At 37.0% G+C, this 21,209-nt stretch overlaps 1 protein-coding gene across 5 annotated transcripts in view; it reads right to left on the reverse strand.

Moving 5' to 3' along the window:
- Positions 1 to 21,209, reverse strand: part of adarb1b (adenosine deaminase RNA specific B1b) — a 102,052-nt gene that overhangs the window by 64,874 nt on the left and 15,969 nt on the right. For all 5 annotated transcript variants that reach the window (XM_017420716.3, XM_017420718.3, XM_017420715.3 and 2 more), the window contains one exon: positions 5,279 to 5,359. The gene's annotated coding sequence lies outside the window, so the exon portion shown is untranslated. The remainder of the gene's footprint in view (positions 1 to 5,278; positions 5,360 to 21,209) is intronic.

Raw genomic sequence — 21,209 nt, forward strand, 5'->3', positions numbered from 1 at the left:
GGGATCGAGTGTTTGCCGCGACAGCCCCCAGACTCTGAAACGACCCGCCCATTCATATTTGCAGGGCTGAGTCCATACAGTGTTAAATTCTAACTGAAAACTCATTTTTACAGTGGCTTTTAATTTAGTTCAATCTGAATCCCATATGCTGTAGTGTCTCCTTGTTTTTTATCGTTTTAAGTCTGTTTTATTGCATTTGTTTGGTCAACCTTGTCGCTTTAAACGTGCTATAGATATAAAATTGAGACTGATATGTACAGTATTCTGTATTTAAGTTCATGTGTGGTACGTTTGGGCTGTGATGTGGAAAAACTCTTGTTTTTACTGTTGTCTGTTACATCCAGTGTCTACGACCAGCTCCCTCTGATTCCATCAAATAAAGCCAAGCAAGTAGCTACTTCTACAGTCAGTTGATTCTGTTAAAATAACAAACGTCAAACTATTGGTAAAAGTTTGACCTTCAGGCGTTCTGTATCTGTCACATAATCAAAATGTTAAATCTGTATGATTAAACCTACACCGACTGTGTATACAGTACATCAGCACTAAACATTAATACGGAGCTCAGTATTTATCCAAGAAGTATACAGAGCTGATGTTAGAGTAAAGAAGTCCTTCCACTGTAGTAATAATAAGTTCAATCACTGTACAAAGGCCTCTCTGCAGTTTGGACAGTGGAAAACACGTCACTGAAACACAAAGCAGGCCGACTGCGCGGGGCTGGGTGTACGCTATCAGTGGCAGCAGCTGCCGTTGCAGACTTGCCTCGATGACCACATTGTTTTTGCATCTGGTCACCGCTCCCACTTCCAGGTTCCAAAACAAATGTGAGCTTTGATACAGGACCCGTTTGTCTCCGGCCTGGTTTCAGACGAGGATGGCTCGCGAACCAGCACACATTTGCAAAGATAATGTTGAGTGACAGCTTGCGAGGAGAGAAAACAAATGGAGAGGATGAGAAACAGATCAACAGAGTGTGGGTGCTCCGTGTGAAACACTGCAGGTACTCTCCAGATGGACTTCTTACTTAAAATACATGTTAATCACTGTGATGTGATACATTTGAAATAAATGTATCTATCAGACCACAAAGAACATATGCTGCGGGAGTAACTGATGAAGGAAGAGCCAAAACGGAAAACTACAACTATTAACCATTATTAATGAAAGAATGTTTATTTCACATTGGAACTGAACGCGAACACGATTTTCAGACAGAAAACAAAGAACTAAAGGAAAAGTCCAAATCTGCAACTAACCAAACATAAAATAGTTTGGGAACAAGAAATTTATGACGTTGAAAATCTGAGAAAAATGTTCATAATAACAAGATGAATGTCTCTTTGTTCCAACAAGCTCTAACCAGTTAACCTTTCCTTGTGTTTGAGGTAAATTCTTCCCTGGATAACATCTTTAATACAAAATTACATTTATGAACGTCTACAAATTTGCTTACAAATCAAACAGGGAAGGGAAGGTGCCTCACAACTCCAGATTTCATCTGGGAGTCATTATGCATTTACTGTATAAGAGTGTTTGTGTTTACAGGAGTCTAAACAGGGGAAACAATAAACAGGACGTGATGATGAGTCTGACTCATCTGGCAACAGCAACGATGCATTCCAAGCCAAAAGTAGCACCAAGTTCTTTCTGTGACGTCCCCAGAACCAAACACCATCCTGAAATATGGTTCCCAGCTGTTAAACCAAAGGTCGCCCTTCGAAGCAGGTCCCATTCCACTGCAGCACTTCTTAGATGTACACAACATCTCTGAGGACATGACAACAACGAAATACGGCTTCCCTAGTTCCTTCTGGCAATACGATTAAATCATTTAAGGCAGCAGCTCTTGCAACACCATGAAAAAACCATATTGTACACAAATCAAATCTTCATTCACTCACTGAATCATGTTGTCTTCAATACATATTCACAGATCTTCACGTTTTGCACACTTAGCTTGTGCAAAAAAACTGTATTCTAAATTATTAAATGTTGTGTTTATTTCCAAAAAACAACACACCATGACAGAATTATGAGACCTAAAAAATGTTTTCTCCCATACTAATAAAAACTAAAAACTTAGATTGAACATTTACAACAACAACACAGCTGAAGACGCTCCAAGCTGTGGTCAGATTCCTTCTTTGGTTTTATTAATCATGGAAATATATTGACAACCTAGATTACAAACGTGACAACATGACTGAACCAAACCTGTGAGTAAAAATAGAATGAATCAAGACAAAATGTCAGCATAAAAATAAACCAAGAAGGGGTTACGATGTGGTAGACCTTCATAATAACACTCAGTTCTAAAGCTTTGAGTGGCCTCGAGAACTGAAAAAAGGGTTAATTGATCAGGTTCCTGCCTAAATTTGCATGTCAAGCCATCCTAAATAACAGTACTATTACATTAATTTAAGAGAGTTAAAAAAAAATGAAATTGGAAAACCTGCTGAACCATCTAAACAAAAGAACAGCCCATCAAATGGCATTTAAAGGATTTAGTTGGCTAATAGCAAACATAATTAGTGTAGCATCACATTAGGATCACACAAGACTGAAATTAAATCAAGTGAGAAACCAACCTGCTCCAGCGTCTAGCATCCACGAACCAGGACTCCTCTATTAACTCCTAATATCACCCAAACTCAGCATCCTCCCTGAGAAGGCTTCAGCGCAAATCATTTAGTGTAATTAACAAGTTAAAGCTCTGTGTGACGCCTCAGGTGAGGTTTGTAAAGAGGCCTGAAGATTTTAAAGATGCTTCCAACAACAATCTGTCAAAGGTAACGATATAAGGAGCCAGAATCCAGGGCAGCGAAAACAGCACTGACCTAATTGTGTTCTCATGTAGCACAAAGCATATAATTAAAAAAAGTCATTTTAAAAACATTCCCAGAACATGTTATTTTATCATTATTTATTTTTCATTATTATTTTTAACTATAGTGGAAAAAAAGAATAATAATGAGCAAATGTACCAAGCTGCTCTATTTAAAACTACTTTTACAAAAAGATAAATATGAATATAACTCATCCAGATGCACCTAAATATAAAGCCAATGACGCCTAAACAAAAAAATAATAATAATAAAACGTGCATTATTAAAAGCTATGAAAACATGCATTTCAAATTTTAAAGTCTTAAAAATAAAATGCTGGGCCCTTCTTTAATAATTAATAAACAGTGGCATATATATATGTATTTTGTGCTGTGGTCACTTTCTACATTCCCAGCTTAGTGATTTGTTTGCAAAAAAAAAAACACACCGCTGCAGTGCTAAAAGCTGTCAAATGCTTGTCTTACCCACCCTGCAGCAGCACATCACATTCTAGTTGGATGAGTAGTGGTTATCTTGCCAACAGTGCACTAAATATTCATTACAATAATGGAGAAGAGGTGAAAGGAGGAGGGCATGAATACTAGCAGCTGAGCTTCCAACAACAGGCAGAACAGAAACCGAGCTACCGTAAAGACAAGCAGGGCCCTGACAAAAAGCTGCACAAGTAATGAAAATTAACAGGTTTGCCTTAAAGTCTGCATGTAATTAATTCACAGTTGTAATCAAGTATATATGCGTATAAATGTGTCACCAACTGTAAAATGTGTGTTTATAGTTGAAACAGAAGCTTCTTGTCCCACTGTGTTGTGGAAAATTAAATTTAGGAGTGGCTATTTTGGAAAAAAAAAAGGATGACAAGGAAAGCAGACAAAGTTAACAACTCTGTTTTATGCCCTTTTTATTATTTTTCCTTCACCTTTCCCCAGGGAGAAATGAAAACACACAGCAGGCGGCTATCGTCCAAGAACCGCCGGGTGCAGTTGGCATATGGTGAACTGCGGTGATCAGAATCTTCTCAAGGCGGTCACCCTCCTCTATCTGACAGTTTGCTCCCCGTAGCATCCAGCAGGAAGACGGGGACTGTTTCAGAGACGCACAAGGAGGACGGTAAATGTCCCTTCCTGTCAATAACACCAGCTGTGAATGAGCCATCCCTGCCTCCAAACGGTAACCAGGACTGTTTCATGAAATCAAAGACATAATGTACCTGTAATATACTCCAGCAGTTTCACGATGACAAAACTTACATTTTACTTTCTAGACTGAATCAGATCCCTTAAACGCTGAATCCAACCCTTCCCAAAATGCAACTTGGCAGCAAATTTTAATATACAATAACCTCCACACTTGGTAATTGGGTACTTTTTCCAAAGCCAACTCTGTAACCACTTAACCAGGTCAGCTACTTCAGACAAAAACAATCTTATTTTCAGTCTCTAACAGCAAGTTTTCATTCAATTCAACATAAACATCTGGATTACAGAAACCTCTTTGCTCTGCTGTTATGAAACCTAAGCAACAATGTTTTATGTTATCAACTTAATTTATGTTTTTCTGTAAGAACTCCAGGCCAAAACTGACTGCAGACCAATGAAAGATACAGCATGTATAATCAAACCTATTCCCTTGGACTTCCAAAACCTCCTTGAAAACCACAAAAAAATAATAGTTCGCCATTATTTTTTGCTTTAAAGAACAATGCTATTTCCTGAGAATCCAGCGTTCCTCGTCTTGTTTGCTTTGGAGACCGCAGAATAAAGTGACATGTGGTGCACATAAATCTATTTCCATCCCTTCTCCTTAAAGATTCTCAGACAGGCGAGTAAATGTTTTGACACATTGGCACATGGAGAAGACAGGGAAAGAGATATACTGGGATGGAGGAAGACTGCAGGATCCCCTGATATTTGAGCCATTTCAAAAATAGTCACACCGGTGAAGAAACTCTGTATGAGTTGTTCCCCAACTAGAAAACAAAAGATTAAAAAAAAAGGAAAAAACTGCATTTAATCACTCCACTGCCACGCTGAATAATGAGAGTAGATGAGTATTGGGATGGAGAGCCTTTATGGATTACACCAGTGTCTTTATTTTTGATTGACTGGTGATGGTATCCCTCGTTTGGCCATCGGTCACTGATTTAACTCCAAGTTTGAGTCAATCCTATATCCAACTTTGACAGAATGAAAAAGTTTATCTTGCATGAAGGATAAATTGCTTTCAATTGACACAGAACAGACTAAAGTGGGGTTTTTGGTTTGTCTTATTTGCTTTCCAACATTGGCACCAATATACTGTAACTTTTAGAGTTCGTCCTGTTTTAGAACATCCAGCTTCATATAAAGTACCTAAATAAATCTGTCAATCTTTTGGAAAAAATGTCAAAATGTCTTTGAGTAAATGTCTGAATGTGACGGGTCAGAACTCACCGTTCCACTGAGTACTCTGCGAGTCAGAAACCAGTGCTTTTTATCGACTAAATCCTCTGCCGTTCACTCCACACACTGCACCTAAAGGAAAAGAAAAGAAAATTCAGTTTTGAAGAGATTCGAAGCATTATTTTTTTATTACTTAAAGCGTATACAATAAAGAAATGGTGCATTCCAAAATAATTTCATCAAACTTCTGCAGAAAATACAGGAAGTCTGGTATAAATTATGTACCCTGTAAATAATAATGGCTGTTTTGTTTTGTTTTTTCTCCTCATTTTGGTGCTGAGAAAATGTTAAACTAACACATAAGACATAATGGAGCTGTGCAATTAATTTAATTTGTGACTGATTTTGGTTTTTGTTCTAAACAATCAAAAAAAGGATTGATTCTAAAAAACATTTTTAAAAAACAAGGGGAAAAAAAGCTCTACAATGTATTAGAAGTGAATTATATTACTGATTTTATTCATTTGTGCTTATTTTTGTTCAGTAGCCTACAACTGAATGTATATTTTGGAAGTTATTTTAAGGGAAAGTTCAACATGGAGGTATCAAGACAGTTTTGTTCTTTAGCTGCAAAAAAATGCAACGTTTTTAAACTCAGTGAATTATCATTTTCATTAATTATGATTACACTATTGATCAAAAGAGCCGTGATCATTTTTTTTTTCATGAACAGGAAGTCCTAAAACATGGCAGACAACTTTATGCAATATACATCAAAAAAACTGCTGCTTGACTTTTCTTTTTTCTTTTTCTTTTTTTTTTTTAAGAAATTAGACAAAGTCAACTTGAAACAGAACACACTGGGACCAAGACTCTCTTCAGGCAGCCAATAAGACGCCGAACATCACCACAACAAAAAGCAAAGAAACTGCTGGCTGCCATCCTGTTGACCCTGCCGAAGGCAGCGACGGCGGAAACATCACAACAAAAACGCAGCTAATAAAGAGTGACAGTAAAGGAAGTCAAGATATCTGAGGGGTGTGGGAAAAGGAAGCAGATGCTGCCGTATTGTCCGCTCACATTAGTAATGTGACTCCATTATCACAGAAACAGGAACACAGGAGCATCTTGGCAACAAGGATAAAGAGGTGACAGTGGCAAGGATTAGCATGGACTGAAGGAATGGCAGGCTTCTAAGTGAATTACAATCAAGTTATTCGCCTCACATCGCCGACCCAACCTGTTCTACAATGGAGCAAAGAGCAGGCGACACAAGTTCAACCATCAGTCATGCATTTAGGCCTCATCTAAACTACTCCAAATACTATATAAAACAAATATATATATATATTTTTCTGTTCACATATTCTAACAACAACACTAATACCAATGCCACGCCACTAAATGGAGAGAACATCCAAGTTAATGACTTAACAAAATACGGAAAAGATTCCACTAAAACTTCTTTCTATTCCTTTCACTATTTGCCTCTAAGTTATTAACTATTTTAGCAAATGATCAAAGTTCAATAACAGGTTCATAAGAACGCAAAACAGAGGCAGAAAAAAAAGAACAGGTAGAAATAGTTCTGTATTTGTTTGAGTTTCTAGGACACGGAGTGATAGCAGGCAGGCACAAAATGGGCAACTACGTTGTTTCTGGACAGCATCTGTGTCTCCTTCCTAAAATCTCCACTTTGGCAGGCGTTCTAAAAAAAAATATCAGTTTCCTGACCAAAAACTTTGTGTGTAAAAATTAGGTGCAAGCACAGCAGGAAATATCTATTTCTAAAAATATCTAGAGTAGTGTCAACAGGGCTTTCTTCCTGCTGCTGAGAAAAAAACATGGACTGATCAGCCAAGGGTGAGCTGAACAGCACTCAGCATTTCATTTTAAAGCATTGTTCAGCTCATAAAGATATTAAGCACCAGCAGGAGGCAACAAGTTAAATGCTGCTTGAATATAAACCTTGGAGTTCTGTTATTCATTGTAATGTTTTTGGTTTTTTACATGTAAGACCCATCTGCTTCCTCCTGCAGGAGCATACAACTCGTCCTTACTCAAAAACAGCTCATGCTGATCCTAATTGCTCAAACAGAAGGAAACTTGGACTTTGTTTCTTGTCCAAATAGATTTTTTTTAAATGCTTAGGATTACCGTGAACTTGGTGACTGAGAATCTGAACCGACTTGTTTGAGGAACAATTCAATGAAAATGGCAAACATCCAGACTCTAAAGAGCAGCCCAAGCTCCCCAGATGCCAATCCCATCGAAGCCCCACGCCACAACCCACAGGACCCACAGGACCCACTGCCAACATCCTGTTGTCAGAAACCACAGGACATGCCATGCCTCGATGGGTCAGAGCTGTTTGGACAGGAATATATACAGTACGGGACAGGTGGTTTTAAAGATGTGGCTGTTTGTTGTGCACAGTCAGTATTTCCTACATGAAAACATGAAGCAGAAAATAAAACTCCCAAATCCTAAACTTTTAAAGGCTGAACTTAACATTCAAGAACAGAACATTTCCACACTGCAAAAAAGAAAAGCTCACGGACTGAAACCATATGGTTTCTGCCTGGACAGATGGGCAACTTTGTGTGAAGACAAAAAAATAAAAAAATACAAACCCTATCTGCTGCTTCCTTCAGCATCTTAGAAGTGTGTACGTGTCTTTCCATCATCTGTATTCAAGACATCCACCAAAGAGCTGTACATGTCTCTGAGCTGCCACGAGGAACTCTTGCACTGTAGAAATCTTCCTTCAGCTTGTTTAAAAGAAAAAGTTGTGAAACTGCCACCAATAACACTTCTGTCTTCCATACAGTAGGAGTCTGCAACCTGCTGCTCTTTGGTCCCTCTGTAGTGGCCTTTTGGACCTTTGACCAACATTAGCATGAAGTCAATAATATTATTAATAACCTTAGTAAAAGGACAGTTTCAGTGGTTTTCCAGTGAATTAAATTTCTGTGTTAGAATGACGGTAATAAAACGAGAAGCAAAACAAACGGATCAGTTTGATTTGATAATTTGTTAGTCACTTCATGAATTCACCTTCCTGTATATTTCTCTGAAATCCACCAAAAATTAAACAACTTTTGCATATTAAAGCAAGACGCTGAGGGGAAATTAAATTGAAGTTTTGTACACATGACAGAGTAATATATTATGAAAAAAAGGTAATTCTAATCATAGGAATTACAATAAAGGCTTGCCTTTGATAAAAAGTTTAACGTTATAGTAAATAAAAGCACCCATTTTTATTGGTTAAATATCCAGACTAATCAAATTTTTAGGTAGTTTAGTATTTAAACTTGATCAAACCAGATTTTTTTCCCTTTTTTACAAGGGTTTAAGCTTTTCCTTTGTCCTCCTAACATGTAAAAACAAGTTTAAATAACAATTTATTACATATTTTAAATATCAAAATGTACACACTACAACTTTTATAAACAGTATTTATATAACAATGAGTTGTGTCGTCTTCATTTCAATTTTCAAGCACATTTTGTGGCTCTGAACAATTTTGATAGGTGCAGAAATGGCTCTTTTGATTGTAAAGGTTGCAGACGCCTGGTTTCAATCTTCCTGGTCTGTTTTTGTGTACATTTTAACGAGCTAAAGTAAAACATTTCTGCCTGCAAAAGCTCTGTGTTTAACCCATTTGAAAAAAGGCTGTATGAACGCAAATGTTCTTGAAGCAATCTTGCAAAAGTCATCTTTTCCTAAACGTTCATCCTGTTTGTGTGGTTTGCTGTGTGATAAATGGAGCATGAACTGGTGAGCCGACAAACGAAAATCAAAACGTTTGGATGAAAGCAGATCATTTCTCTGTTCTATGTACAAAAGCTTCGGTTGGTTTATCCTAAATCAGAATAAAATTTGTTACATAAGTCAGCTGCCAGTTGCAATGAGTCACCTTGTTATTCCTCCCTCTTGTGTCTTTATGACCGAGGAATGCAGGAGAGGTGGAGGACGAGCTCCACAAACGCACACCATGCCTCGTCTCTAAGGACACGGGCTTACTCTACAACTAATTTAACTGTGGCGAACGCACCAGCTTGAGTTTAAGAGCATCCGACCACTGCTACCCGATCTATGGGAATACTTTGTCGGCTTCCTTACAAATATTAAGAGCAGATAAAGAAGAAGAAAGTGCAGCTCGCGCTTTAGGAAGACGCGTGATGTGAAACACAACGCTGCAAAAAAAGTGAGAACTTGAGTTGACCTTTATATTTTGCCCAAGCAGCCAAACATTGACTCTGTGTGGTTAGACCTGACAGTTCTTCACCACGAAGGCTCCAACAGATACCTTTAATGGATATCGCTCCTCAATCAGTGTTTCTTTCCAGAGACTCTGCCTTTTCTATAAACTGCTGCTGCAGTTTCCAAATAAGCAGCCAAACACCGTGGCAGACGTCAATCGAATCAAATAAAGGAAAACAACTGGTAAGCAATTTAATGCTAATGAATCATTACTTTAAAAAAAAAATAATTAAAAATTGGATTTCTGAATAAACTGCCCAATATATAGATTCTTCAACTACGAAAGAAAATGTATATTTTTAAACTGCTTCTAATGGAGCTTGCTCTGAGCTAATCCAAAGTTTCAACACAATGTAATTAACCCCATTTCCACAGTAAGAAAAAGGTCATTTCCATTCCTCCATCTCATTTGCTACAGGGGAGAAACAGATTTCAGGTCTCATTATTTACACATTTTCTGTTAGTTAATGGGAGATCTTCCAATAAACAAGAAAGTGATATAATATTCTGCAGAGCCCTTTATATTAAATGCTGAATACATCATTTTCTGTACCCTAAACAAAGTTTTATAAATTTACTCAAAAAAAAAAAAAAAAACAGATGGTTTTCCTTGTCGGATGTGGTGACGGGAATTTCAAATTTTGTGGTCAGAAAAAAAGCCTGAAAAGCTTTCCTATAATTAGTGACTGGTTTGTCCATTCAGGGCTACTGTACAACCTGACAGATGAAAACAAAGAGGGACCTTCTTTCTTTTCGTGGCTATTGAAGTCATTTGGTGATAAAACCTTCAAATGATTTCGTTTTTCTTGTGTTTTGACACTAAACAAAACTTAGAGTTTGTCTTTGATCAACAGCTAAGTTAGTCCAGTTACTTCTACTTAGGAAATCTAGCCAAAAACACACCCTCTGTCATCTTTTCATCCATTAGAAACTGTAATTCATGTTTTAGACCACCTGCCCTTTGCTCCTGTTTAAACCCAGACTCATTTCTCGTCTACAATTGCTAGACTTCTTTCTCACCAAGACCCTGTTGGACCAACAGACCACCCCTGTTCTCATCTTTCTACACTGGCTTCCTGTGAAACTCAGGATTTATTTTAAACTGCTTTTGGTCTACAAAACTTTAGGCAATCTGTAAACTCCTTCTGGACCCCTAAGGTCTTCAGATCAAGGCCTCCTCGGTCCTCGTCTGAGAAAGGGGACTGTGCGTTTATATTAAGCACTTTTTAACTTTGGTTTTAAATGGTGCTATATAAATAAAGATTTAAAGCATCTTTATTGATACATTAGATTTAGGTCAGCAGATCAATTTTAGACACTGGACATTCAGGTTTTCTTTTCTTTTTTTGTTTTTTTCTTGCATGAAGTTGTGAAAGAAGCAAATTAATCCATCAAATTAGGCAAGATTTATTTGAATATATACAATAAAAAATGTTTTATTATTGTGTCCTAACCTAGAAGAAACACAATGAGTCCCAGCAAAGCTCATCATTGAAGACAACATGATTTTACTGAACCATCAAGTTATAATTGTTTGTTTGGGGGGGGATCTTATTGCAAAAACACCGCAGTGTTAGCATTACTGAGCTGGCTCGTATCTTATGGAGCGCACAAGTAAACAGCAGCATTCAGCTGTAATTATTGATGAATGACAGTGGAAGGTAAGAGGTGCAAACATCATTTAAATATAAACAACCTCTAAAAGCAGCCTCCATGTGAAAGTGGCATTTTATTTACTCTTAGTGAGTAGTTTTCAGAGTTAGTGAAGCGACCCTTTACATTTACATTCACCGTTTCGGTCCATTCCTGATCTCTGAAAAGTCAAATCTGTGACAACTCTGAAAACTGTCAAAGGTCAACTGACAAGCCAGGCGGTGCTCTAAACGTAATAGATGACTAGAACAAACCTCAGCATCGTTATACAGACTGTCTGACAGTTGGTGGGGGGGTTTTTTTAGTCCGTCTGCTGTCAAAAAGACTTTTTTGTTGTTTGAAAAGTGAAGTCAAATATTAAGATGGGAAGTCACACACTGGAGAAGTTTGTGAAGGAGAAGGGAATGACTCACTCCCACCAAACTCTGCTGCAAAGGTAACTTTGGGAAATTAGCATAAAGTGTCTCCAAAAATAGCTGCTCAGTGGCCCATAACTGATGGTTAAAATGTGTGTTTGAGTGAACAAGGCAGGCAAACAAGCTCAGCAAATGCATCCTGGTTAATGAAGGGTTTATGAAATAAATATTAAGGATGGGCAAATTTTAAATGGTCACAAAATTTAAGTAAATTCAAATAATTTATGTGACTATCTTCCTGATAAGAGGTCTGTTTTCCTTATCATATATCTAACAATCTGTCAATATATACCTAAATGTTAGAAACACAATCTCAGCACTCTTCCTTGCTTCTCCAATCATGTTCTCCACTCACATCTTCTTTTTTTTTGAAACCATCTGTTATTTTTTGCTTTTTTTTTTTTTTGCTTGCTCAGAAAACTTGTCACTTGTTTGACACCTCTGTTGACAGCTTTGTGCATCTCACCAGCACCCAGAACAGCAAAACATGCCAGCTGAAACCTGACGAGAAGTGGGTGCAGCCTGGCAAAAACATAAAAACATCTCACATGCAGAAATATTGAAAAACTTTCAAGAATTACTAATTAAAATACGGTCAAGACATTTATTAAACCATTTGATTAGCTGATAAAAAGCTGAGATATCATTTTTTAAATGACTTGTCTTAAAAAAAATGCCTATTTAACAAAGTGCATATTATGATGTGATTTAATTTGATAAGACAGCCCAAAAAAGCACATCTAACTTATTTAACCATGGCATTTAACTGTTCATTACACCTACGGCTATAGTCCTTGGTATTAAAGAAATTTAGCGCTGACTTCCAGAGAAAAACACAGAGTTCATAAATAATTCTCACACAAACAACAAAATATAAGCCTAAAAGCAACTTGGACTGACCCAGTTTGATATGAGCTTAATATATTGTTCACCAAACACATCAGCGGGCTGATTAACCCTTCAGCCTTTGTACACAATGTACATTATTAGTCACAACCTCTTGTTAAAAGGGAACTAAACAGAGCTGCAGCATTAAAAGAGGTCACTCCCGCTTGACTGAGCCCATCACATACAGTATATCATTAGCCTATGGCATCACTGTCGATAAAGCTGCGTAAGCCTCTCTGAGTGTGCGTTCAAATATAAACATATTAGCAGCTAAAGGCATTGACAAGCCCTGTGTATTTAGCTTTTTAGCTAAGTGTCTGGCTATAAGCAGTCATTTATTGGCTGTGGGTTTAACATAACTGTTCTTGACATTACAGGCAGCTGGTAGTGAGACATGTAAATGCATACAGTAACCTCACATAAGATAAATGACTGAGCTCTGCACCACGTCACTTCGTAACACCCATCCAGCCACACTCTATACGCACGGGGGGCTGGAGTTTCTTCTGTTGTTGTTGGTTTCTGAGTTCTTAGTTTCACCTTCAGCTCATTCTGGTTGAGTTCATGTTGCGGGCTCTGCCATCTAGGGAGCAACTTCAGCGCCATACTGAACTGGTGGACTGTTTGAAACTTGTGCACTTCACTTTGTAGTTTAAATACAGACATTTGTTTTGGCTGAAAGTCTGCAACTTTCTGATTAGCTCAGTGTGTGTTTGGCAAACCCAGCAGATGGGTTCAGTTAGCCGACATCCTCTGTGGCCTGGGGAGTGGGGGGGTTAACACAGTTTTTCTGCATGTGTGCCACATGTAAACACAGACAAACTGGGTCCTGAAATAATTATGAGCAATTCAGACCAATCGGGTCAAAACCTGATCTATTACTTTGTCTGAATAAATACATAAAGAAAAGCACCACGGGATTTGTTTAAGGATCTACTGACTCATTTGTTAAGGCTGGATGTTACTCAGAGTGGTGCACTTTTTTTTTTTAATACTTTCTTTAGATTCATCACATTTTCAAAATGACTGCTAATTAAATTGTGTTGGTATATCAAATACCTCAAGACAAGTATACTTCTTTATTGTAGGTGAAATAACCTAAAACATACAGCCAAAAAGGGTGAGAGAAGAGGAGTTCTATGCAGAATACTGACAATCTTAAAATCCAAAATTCAGTCAAGAAGGAATTAGGAAAACTGTTTTTCTTCCTCTCTTTACATTTTGCTTATTTATTTTCCTAAATCACCTGTAGTTTTGCCCAATTTGAGGAACTACTGAAACAGCTGTATGAGAGTGTGATGACTTATTTATACAAGATAAATGTCTGAGTTTACTTGTTTCTCATAAACACAATCAACGTTCTCCAGGATTTTCTGTTTTACTCCTCATGTGTTCACAAAAGTGGAGTTTAAATGAGCTCAACTTAAAAAAAAGGCTCAATCATTTTTTTTTAGTGAGAGCAACTTTAAGTTTATTTGTAAGTTGCAAGTCTGAACAAATGTCATAGTAGAGGACATAATGTGTCATTTTGATTTGTTTTAAAAAGTCACTGTTAGTCTACAAAAACTTTCCTTATAGAAGCATAGATTGTAGCTGCTTCATGGTGAACCTTTTTAAAATATCACATAACTGACAGACTAATCAAATTAAAAAGGTATCTAGGTGTTTTCTGCTAAGTTTACACAATTTTATGCACACGTAAATAGTATTTTAGTTAGAAAATTTGACATTTTTTCTACAAATGTTTTTTCAAGTGAAGATTTTTGAAAACTTGTGGTGAGAACCAATGCCAGTTTTAGAAGAAACCCATCATTACTGAAACCACAGGAGAATATAAATAACCTCTTTCATATATTTTGACCCAGCTTCTCCTGACCCTTTTCCCTTTAGATTCTGGCACGTTTGTGATTATTTAAAGGTAAATGCTCACCAATATCAAATACTTAAAAAGAGCCTCTTGTTGCTGCTAAGAGGAGAATCAGATCGAAAGCCATGTTCAGAATGCTCCGTTTGTGTTTGGAGGACTCATTAATGTCAACACTATAGCCACCTACTGGTCTTGTATGTTTATTTCAGCATCTTTGTGAAGAATAAGTATTTTGCGAGGCCTTGATCGCAGCCGAGCATTGTTGGTGGGTGCCAACTGTTCATAATGAAACCGGTAAGAAAACGGGACGATTGCCATATGTTTTTGTGATGCATGTCTGGAAGAAAGAACTTCCATTTAAAGCTCAACCCCACCCTTGTCTTTCTGGCCAACCAACCAGACCGTCCATTGATGACAAACCCTCTGCGGAAGCGATCCATGTCCAGTCAACAACACACCCTTTGAAATAATTCACAGCTTTACAGACTCCCCAAATGCTTGAAAGCACAAAGAGAGATTTTCTGTGAGAGAAATTAGGACTATAAGTTGTCCTGATTTACCTTCCACCAGTTCTGTAAAAACACCAGCATGAGTAGCACTTGAAGATCCAAGAATACAGAAACAATTTTTAATTGAAGACTTGACGGGATTTAGGTCAGGACATTTTTTGTGTGTATTTGTGTCTGATCATGTCCACTTTCAGACCCTGCCTGGATAACTCCCTTAAAGCGAGTGTAATGCTGCAGGTTTCCTGCACCATCAGCTTTCTCGTCCCTTTCATTTTTTTTGTTTCTTTTATCCTTTCTCATTCATTTGATGTGCTTCCTCCTAATCTTCCTCAGGCTGTCGACCTCACAGAGACACAGAAGAGACACTCAACCACTGAGCCATAGCTTCTCATTCACACAGAAGAAAAAGCTTTCCTTGTTCGCTGTGCTTAAAGCGTTTGCCTCCGTCTGGGTGTGCATGTGTGAATTTTTTTAGAGGTCTAATTTGCTGCATGATCTCAGACTCACCAGCTGCTGAGGGAAGTATTACATCTATATCTGTCCCATTGTGATTTTGAATTATAACTCTGCCATGGAGTCCTGTACTCCACTCGGCTATAATCAGCAGCCCATGAATGAGAACTCAGTGAATTATCAATGAGTGTTGATGATTCAGTAGCTTAAAGGGGAATGTCGCTAATTTTTTTTTTTTTTTTTTTTTTTTTTTTTTTTAAGGAAAATGTTGTTTACCACTCTAGCAACTGGATTGCTTAGGAAAAAGGTCAAAGGACTCTTACAGCATGCTTCAATTTAAAAATCGTTTGAAGACATGACGCTGAGAAAATTGAAGTCAAATTGAATGTCAAAAAATCTAACTGTCATTTCTAAGCAAATAAAAAAAGATGATTAACATTAGGGTAAGAACTGACTGTTCACCAGAGAACCATCATCTTTAAAGATAATTACTAAAATGGTTGGTAAAATTCTATTTTAATGTATAAAACATTAAATGTTAAAATATTTATTTAAGTTCTGCACAATAAATAAAGCAAACCAAATATGATGACAACAGCAATCAATCAATTCAGTAAAACAAAAACGGTTTTCTAATGCACAATGCAAAGAGCATTCAGGATATTATGTGGTCCATGTCCAGATTAGTTATGGTCCAGAGGAATGGGAACCATCATGTCTGGTATGTACCACAGCGGTCTCCAACCCGGCTTCTCACGACCCACTGCCCTTCATGTTTTAGATGTTTCCCTGCATCAACACACCTACCTAAAATCACTAAACTACCTCCTCAGCAGGTTTCCAAGTTCTACAGAAGCCTGTTATTGACCCATTCTTTGGTCTACAATACAACAAAATGATCTGCTGGTCAGGTCAACATTCAGCAAAGTTGTGTCCAAAATATCTCATCAGCTTACAACCTAAACACACAGATTGAGCAGACCCTGATGCAACAACTGTATTCCAAGATGGCAATGTTGGGTCTAACAAACAAAAAAAAAAGGAAAGACTGAAGTGTATAAAATGGTCTCATATTCTGCAAGATTACAGTCTGTTTTATTTTTGCAACTGTACCATCAAGGAGGTGGTTTAAATCACAGCGTGACAGCAGTAGTGAAAGAATTAAGAGGAAGGAGACAACATATGAGGTCAATGTTTGTTTTTAATCAAACACTTTACAATCTGAGGATTTCTTTTTTTTTTTAAATTAGGGACCCTACCTAAATAGTTTACAGAAAATTATAGTAAAAAAGAATTTGCTGAGAGGATGCAAGTGATATAAAATGTTGTGAGTCCATCTCATGTTATGTCCACAGGATTCTTATCCAAACATAGAACGATAAAACATCCCGACTCCAGGAGCTTTTAAAGCCCAACGAGCCGTGTCTGAGATATTCCTCCTGACATGCAGACAAACAATGAAGGAAACCCTTCAGTCAGAGCATGAGTACAGCTGCTAAAGTGAACAGGGTTAAATAATTAAAGACAAATAGATTTACATTTGTTTTATTAATAAAGACACTTGTGCGCCTTGAGTATACACTTTTATCGACTAGTAAAATGTGCTTTACACCTTCAGCTAAGAGTCAAGTATGGACTTTAAACTTTGACATTTTTTTATTTATGTTGCCTTCTGAGTCAGAATCAAGTTTCTGATCTGAATTAAAATAATTAAAATGACATTAAATTTGTGGACAAGTAAGGCTGATTGCCGAACCATGTTTATAAACCATTATAAAGTCAAGATATGAAGAAAACAGAAATATTTTTGGCGACTGATGCTATTTTTGCAAAGTAAATATATCTCAGGAGACTAACATAACTCTGAGAATATGTCATTCAAAGATCTTTTGCAGTCTAATCTGATGTCACATCTGGAGGTAAGATTAGGATTATCGGGCCTCTTCATCTTTATCCCCTCACTGCTCCACTTTAACGCTTGGAGGTCTAACCTTGTGTTTCTGGAGCAGAATAAAAGAATTAAAATTAAAAAAAAATCATCCTTTATTTGTTCCTCAGTCATAAAATTCACATTGTTGCAGCAGAAAAGTAAAAATCAAGTCTAAACAAGAAACTACCCCAAGAATCACACACATTAAAAAAAAATAAAACTTTAATAAAAATTTATTTTTTATATTTTAAAAATAAATAAATAAATTTATTTTTTATTATTTTAGCAGAATTTTTAATTAGCAGAATTAAAAAAATAATAATACCTAAAACTACTGAAAATACAGGCAACAAGAAGCCTACGGTGTGGATGACAAACATTAAATGTTGCGAGCATCTAACAAAACGATTCAAGATCTGATGCTTTTCTCTGAATGAAAAAACAAAAGATTTAAAAGGATCTTTTCAATATTGTTGTTTTCACTCTAAACTGTAGTTCATCTAACCAATCATGAGGTACATTCTTAAAATAAGAGAACAAAAAAAACCTTCATTTATTCAGCCAGTAGCAAACGAACTACAGCAAAACCATATTTACTAAACTTTGGATTCATACCATAAGGGATCTTCTTCAAAAAAGAAACAAAAAATGTGATCATAAATATAAAGTTGAAGCTTCTAAAAGGTGTTTCAAGGACCTGATCACAATTCTGATCAGTTGGCTGCCATAAAAGTAATCATTCACCAATAAGCAGCTCCTTGGTGACAAAAGAACACATAACTGTCCCCAAACAATCAATCAAAAAGCTTTTGTCACAGAGTTTATGATAGCTGCACTGAGAAGTTCATGTTTGACTGCGATGATGGTGGGGTGGCAAAAGACACACTTTATTGGCTGACTAACCACAGTCCCATTTATCTCAGCAACACAGAGATGAAACATCAGCCCCATAAATCATAAGAGCTGTCATCATTGTCTCTGCTCCTGTTAGCAGACCGCAAACAAACAGGGGGGAAATTAATACCATAAAAGTCACTTGCTGTGCATGAGTCAAACTTCATCGGGTGACAATGAGATAAATACTTCATTCTCTGGGGTTTCTACACTGCTCCATCATCCCGATGGGTGCAAAGGTTCAACAAAGGAAACACAATGAAGGTAAAGAGTGTATCAACAAAACACTGGGTTGTTTACCTGCAATCTGCAAAGTTAAAGTCCAGGTTGCGTCAGGTAATTAATGGTCATTATCATTACACATAAAAAAGCAGCCTCTCTAAAACTGTTGTGCCAACATCACAACAAAGACTAAATTTGAACTGTTTTCTCCAATGATTATATAAACTAATCAGTAAGCAGTGATAGTTTCCTGTACTTTGTTTTACTCCCTGGTCTAATAAACCAACATGTCTGTAATTAGATATAAACAATCTTTAGGCACAGTTTAGGACTTATCGTAACAGTTTGGGACATGGTTCTTTGTTATTTCTCAACACAAATTTCACAATACAATTTATTTGGTCGTTACAGTATTGTGCAAGAGTTCTGAGTCATCTCTTATTTCTTTTTATGTTGCTTCCAAGGAGCCAGATTTTCTCGTAATCTGTTATGATCAATAGTTCTCCATGCTTTATGAAAGGTTTTAAGGGTTATTCTTTAGGCCTTGGCTGCTTTAACACTCATTTTCAGTCAAGTAACTGACCATTTTTGGAGAAGTAACTGTCCGTTTGTTAAGTCACTGACCAATGAATCAGTCAGGCTTAAAAAGGCTTCGATCTCAAGAGATGAACAAGCACTGTGTCACATAACAACTCAGCACAGAAGCAACTTTGAGTTGGATCTTTAGGCAGCTGTTATCAGCAGTGTGTCACAAAGATAAGCATTGTTCCCATTTCTTCAACTGAATCTGTGAAAAATACCAAAAACAACACAGTTTGACAAACAGAAAGTTTGATTTTAGCTCCACCAAAGTGATTTCCAAAGAAGTATCAGCTGAAAAAGTGGCATGCAGGTCACACGTCAGGTTTCTGTTGTTGTTGTTTTTTTTCTTTTCACAAAAAGACATGACTTTCAGACACTGTTCATCTAAACCAGATAATTTTATTTTTAAGTATGAACCACATTTCAAACCACACACTGCTGTCTGGAACAGTTACAAGGGATGGAGAGAAATTAATGAAAAAAAAGGTCAAAAACCAAAGGAAAAACTTTGAAAGACCTTTGGAAAGTTTGGCAAACTATCAATAAAGGCCACTTTCAAAGATTACAGGAAACTCTGGCTGCTTGGAAGCAAAGTATAAAAGACAATATGAGGGGTTTAAAACTTTTGCATAGCACTTTATATCACTGGAATTCCATGATTCCCAGCAGCATAATAAAGCTGTTGTATTGTGTTAGATATGCAATATAAAACTAGTGAGTTTCTGCTAAATCCTGATATCATTTAAGGGCTTGCTGCTTCTTTCCTCTGCTGTGTGCGTTGGAGTTTGACACAAACAGGCTTATTTCTCTTCCCTCCCACACTCAACAAGTGCACAACCACACTGCTTAAAGTTACTAAGTTATGATAAAAATCACAATCAATTTCATTTTGTTCCATCTTAAGATGAGATTTACCACTAAACGTATTAACCTTACATGTAATATGTAAATTATATTCTTTTGACACTGCTTTTCTTGTGTTGTCTATCTGTTTTTTGTTTTTGTAGCAGACTAGATGATACCAGTTCCTCGTGTTGATGTAATTATCATTTTTTCCCCCCACAAAAGTTATTATTTACAAAAAGAGACATGAGTTTCACTGCAACACTCAACCCAGACATAAATACCTGCCAGGGTGTTAAACAGCAAGATCCGTCCTGCATGAGGTCACCATGTTGAACTAGTGAAGCAGAAAAACAGGGAAGCAATGGGAAGAACAGGATGACTAAGGCTTGCCGTAGGCAGAGGTTAAGATAGGATGCTACGCCTCTGTCATCCATATTAGGAGTTGTCTTCAATGCAAAAAGGTCTCTCCATCTCCTCAGTTCAAGCTGAGCCATGAGGATAAGATCAAATGACAGCAAATGGCTCGACTTCAACTGTATCCAAGACTTTAGCTGAACTGACCTCAACATGCAGGTATCTATGTACAGTACAATGGGTTGAATCTAAATGTCATTATGTCTGAGTCTGAAGTCTATTATAATTGATAAGGAAAGTGTGTACTCTGGCTTAGATTGTTCAAATAGTTGCTCCTACAAAGCAAACTGAAAACACAGGAAAGGATAGTTGAAATTTATTAGAAGATAAAGTGACAGAGTTTTTATTCTCATGCAGTTTTTCTGTAGTACGCCAAGAGTTTCGAAGGCGTTGCTCAAAACTTGTTACAAAACAATTAACAGACATAGATTCGGGCTAGTTCTGAAATCACAAAGACAACTCATCTCACTGTCATTAGTTTTAGAGTCCCGTTATCAAACTGATCAAATCACTCACCAACGTTTAATTCAAGCCAGTGAAGTGTTGCATCTGAAGTGCTTCTTCTTACGTTCTCAAAACTCTAAAGGCAGCTTTACTTTACTTAGTTGTCATTTAGAGCTCTGAAAACAATGAAAAGCTGCTCAATCACAAAATGTCCCCCCAGTCAAAAGCTAAACCTGTTTCTGGTAACTTGAATGTCAATTTAAAGCAGTAGTTCCCAAACATTTCAGCTGACAACACACACAATTTAAGTTTAAGATTACAAACCTCCATAATAACCATATTAAACAAGAGCATAATCACAATACAAACAGTATTGTTATTTTAATTCATCTATGATTATTGTATTTATTTTTTGCTACAATTATGGTGAAAATATGCCAATAGCAATTGATTTACAAAGACTTTATTTCTGAAGGCTATCTAGGACCCCTAATTGATGTTTCATGAACCACAGTGGGGTCCCACCCCCAACTTGAGGAGCCACTGATCTAAAGAAATGTCATGACAACATTGTTTTCAGCTGCCATCTTAATAA

The sequence above is a fragment of the Kryptolebias marmoratus genome, linkage group LG6 (genome assembly GCF_001649575.2).
Source record: "Kryptolebias marmoratus isolate JLee-2015 linkage group LG6, ASM164957v2, whole genome shotgun sequence".
In the NCBI taxonomy this organism is placed as follows: domain Eukaryota; kingdom Metazoa; phylum Chordata; class Actinopteri; order Cyprinodontiformes; family Rivulidae; genus Kryptolebias; species Kryptolebias marmoratus.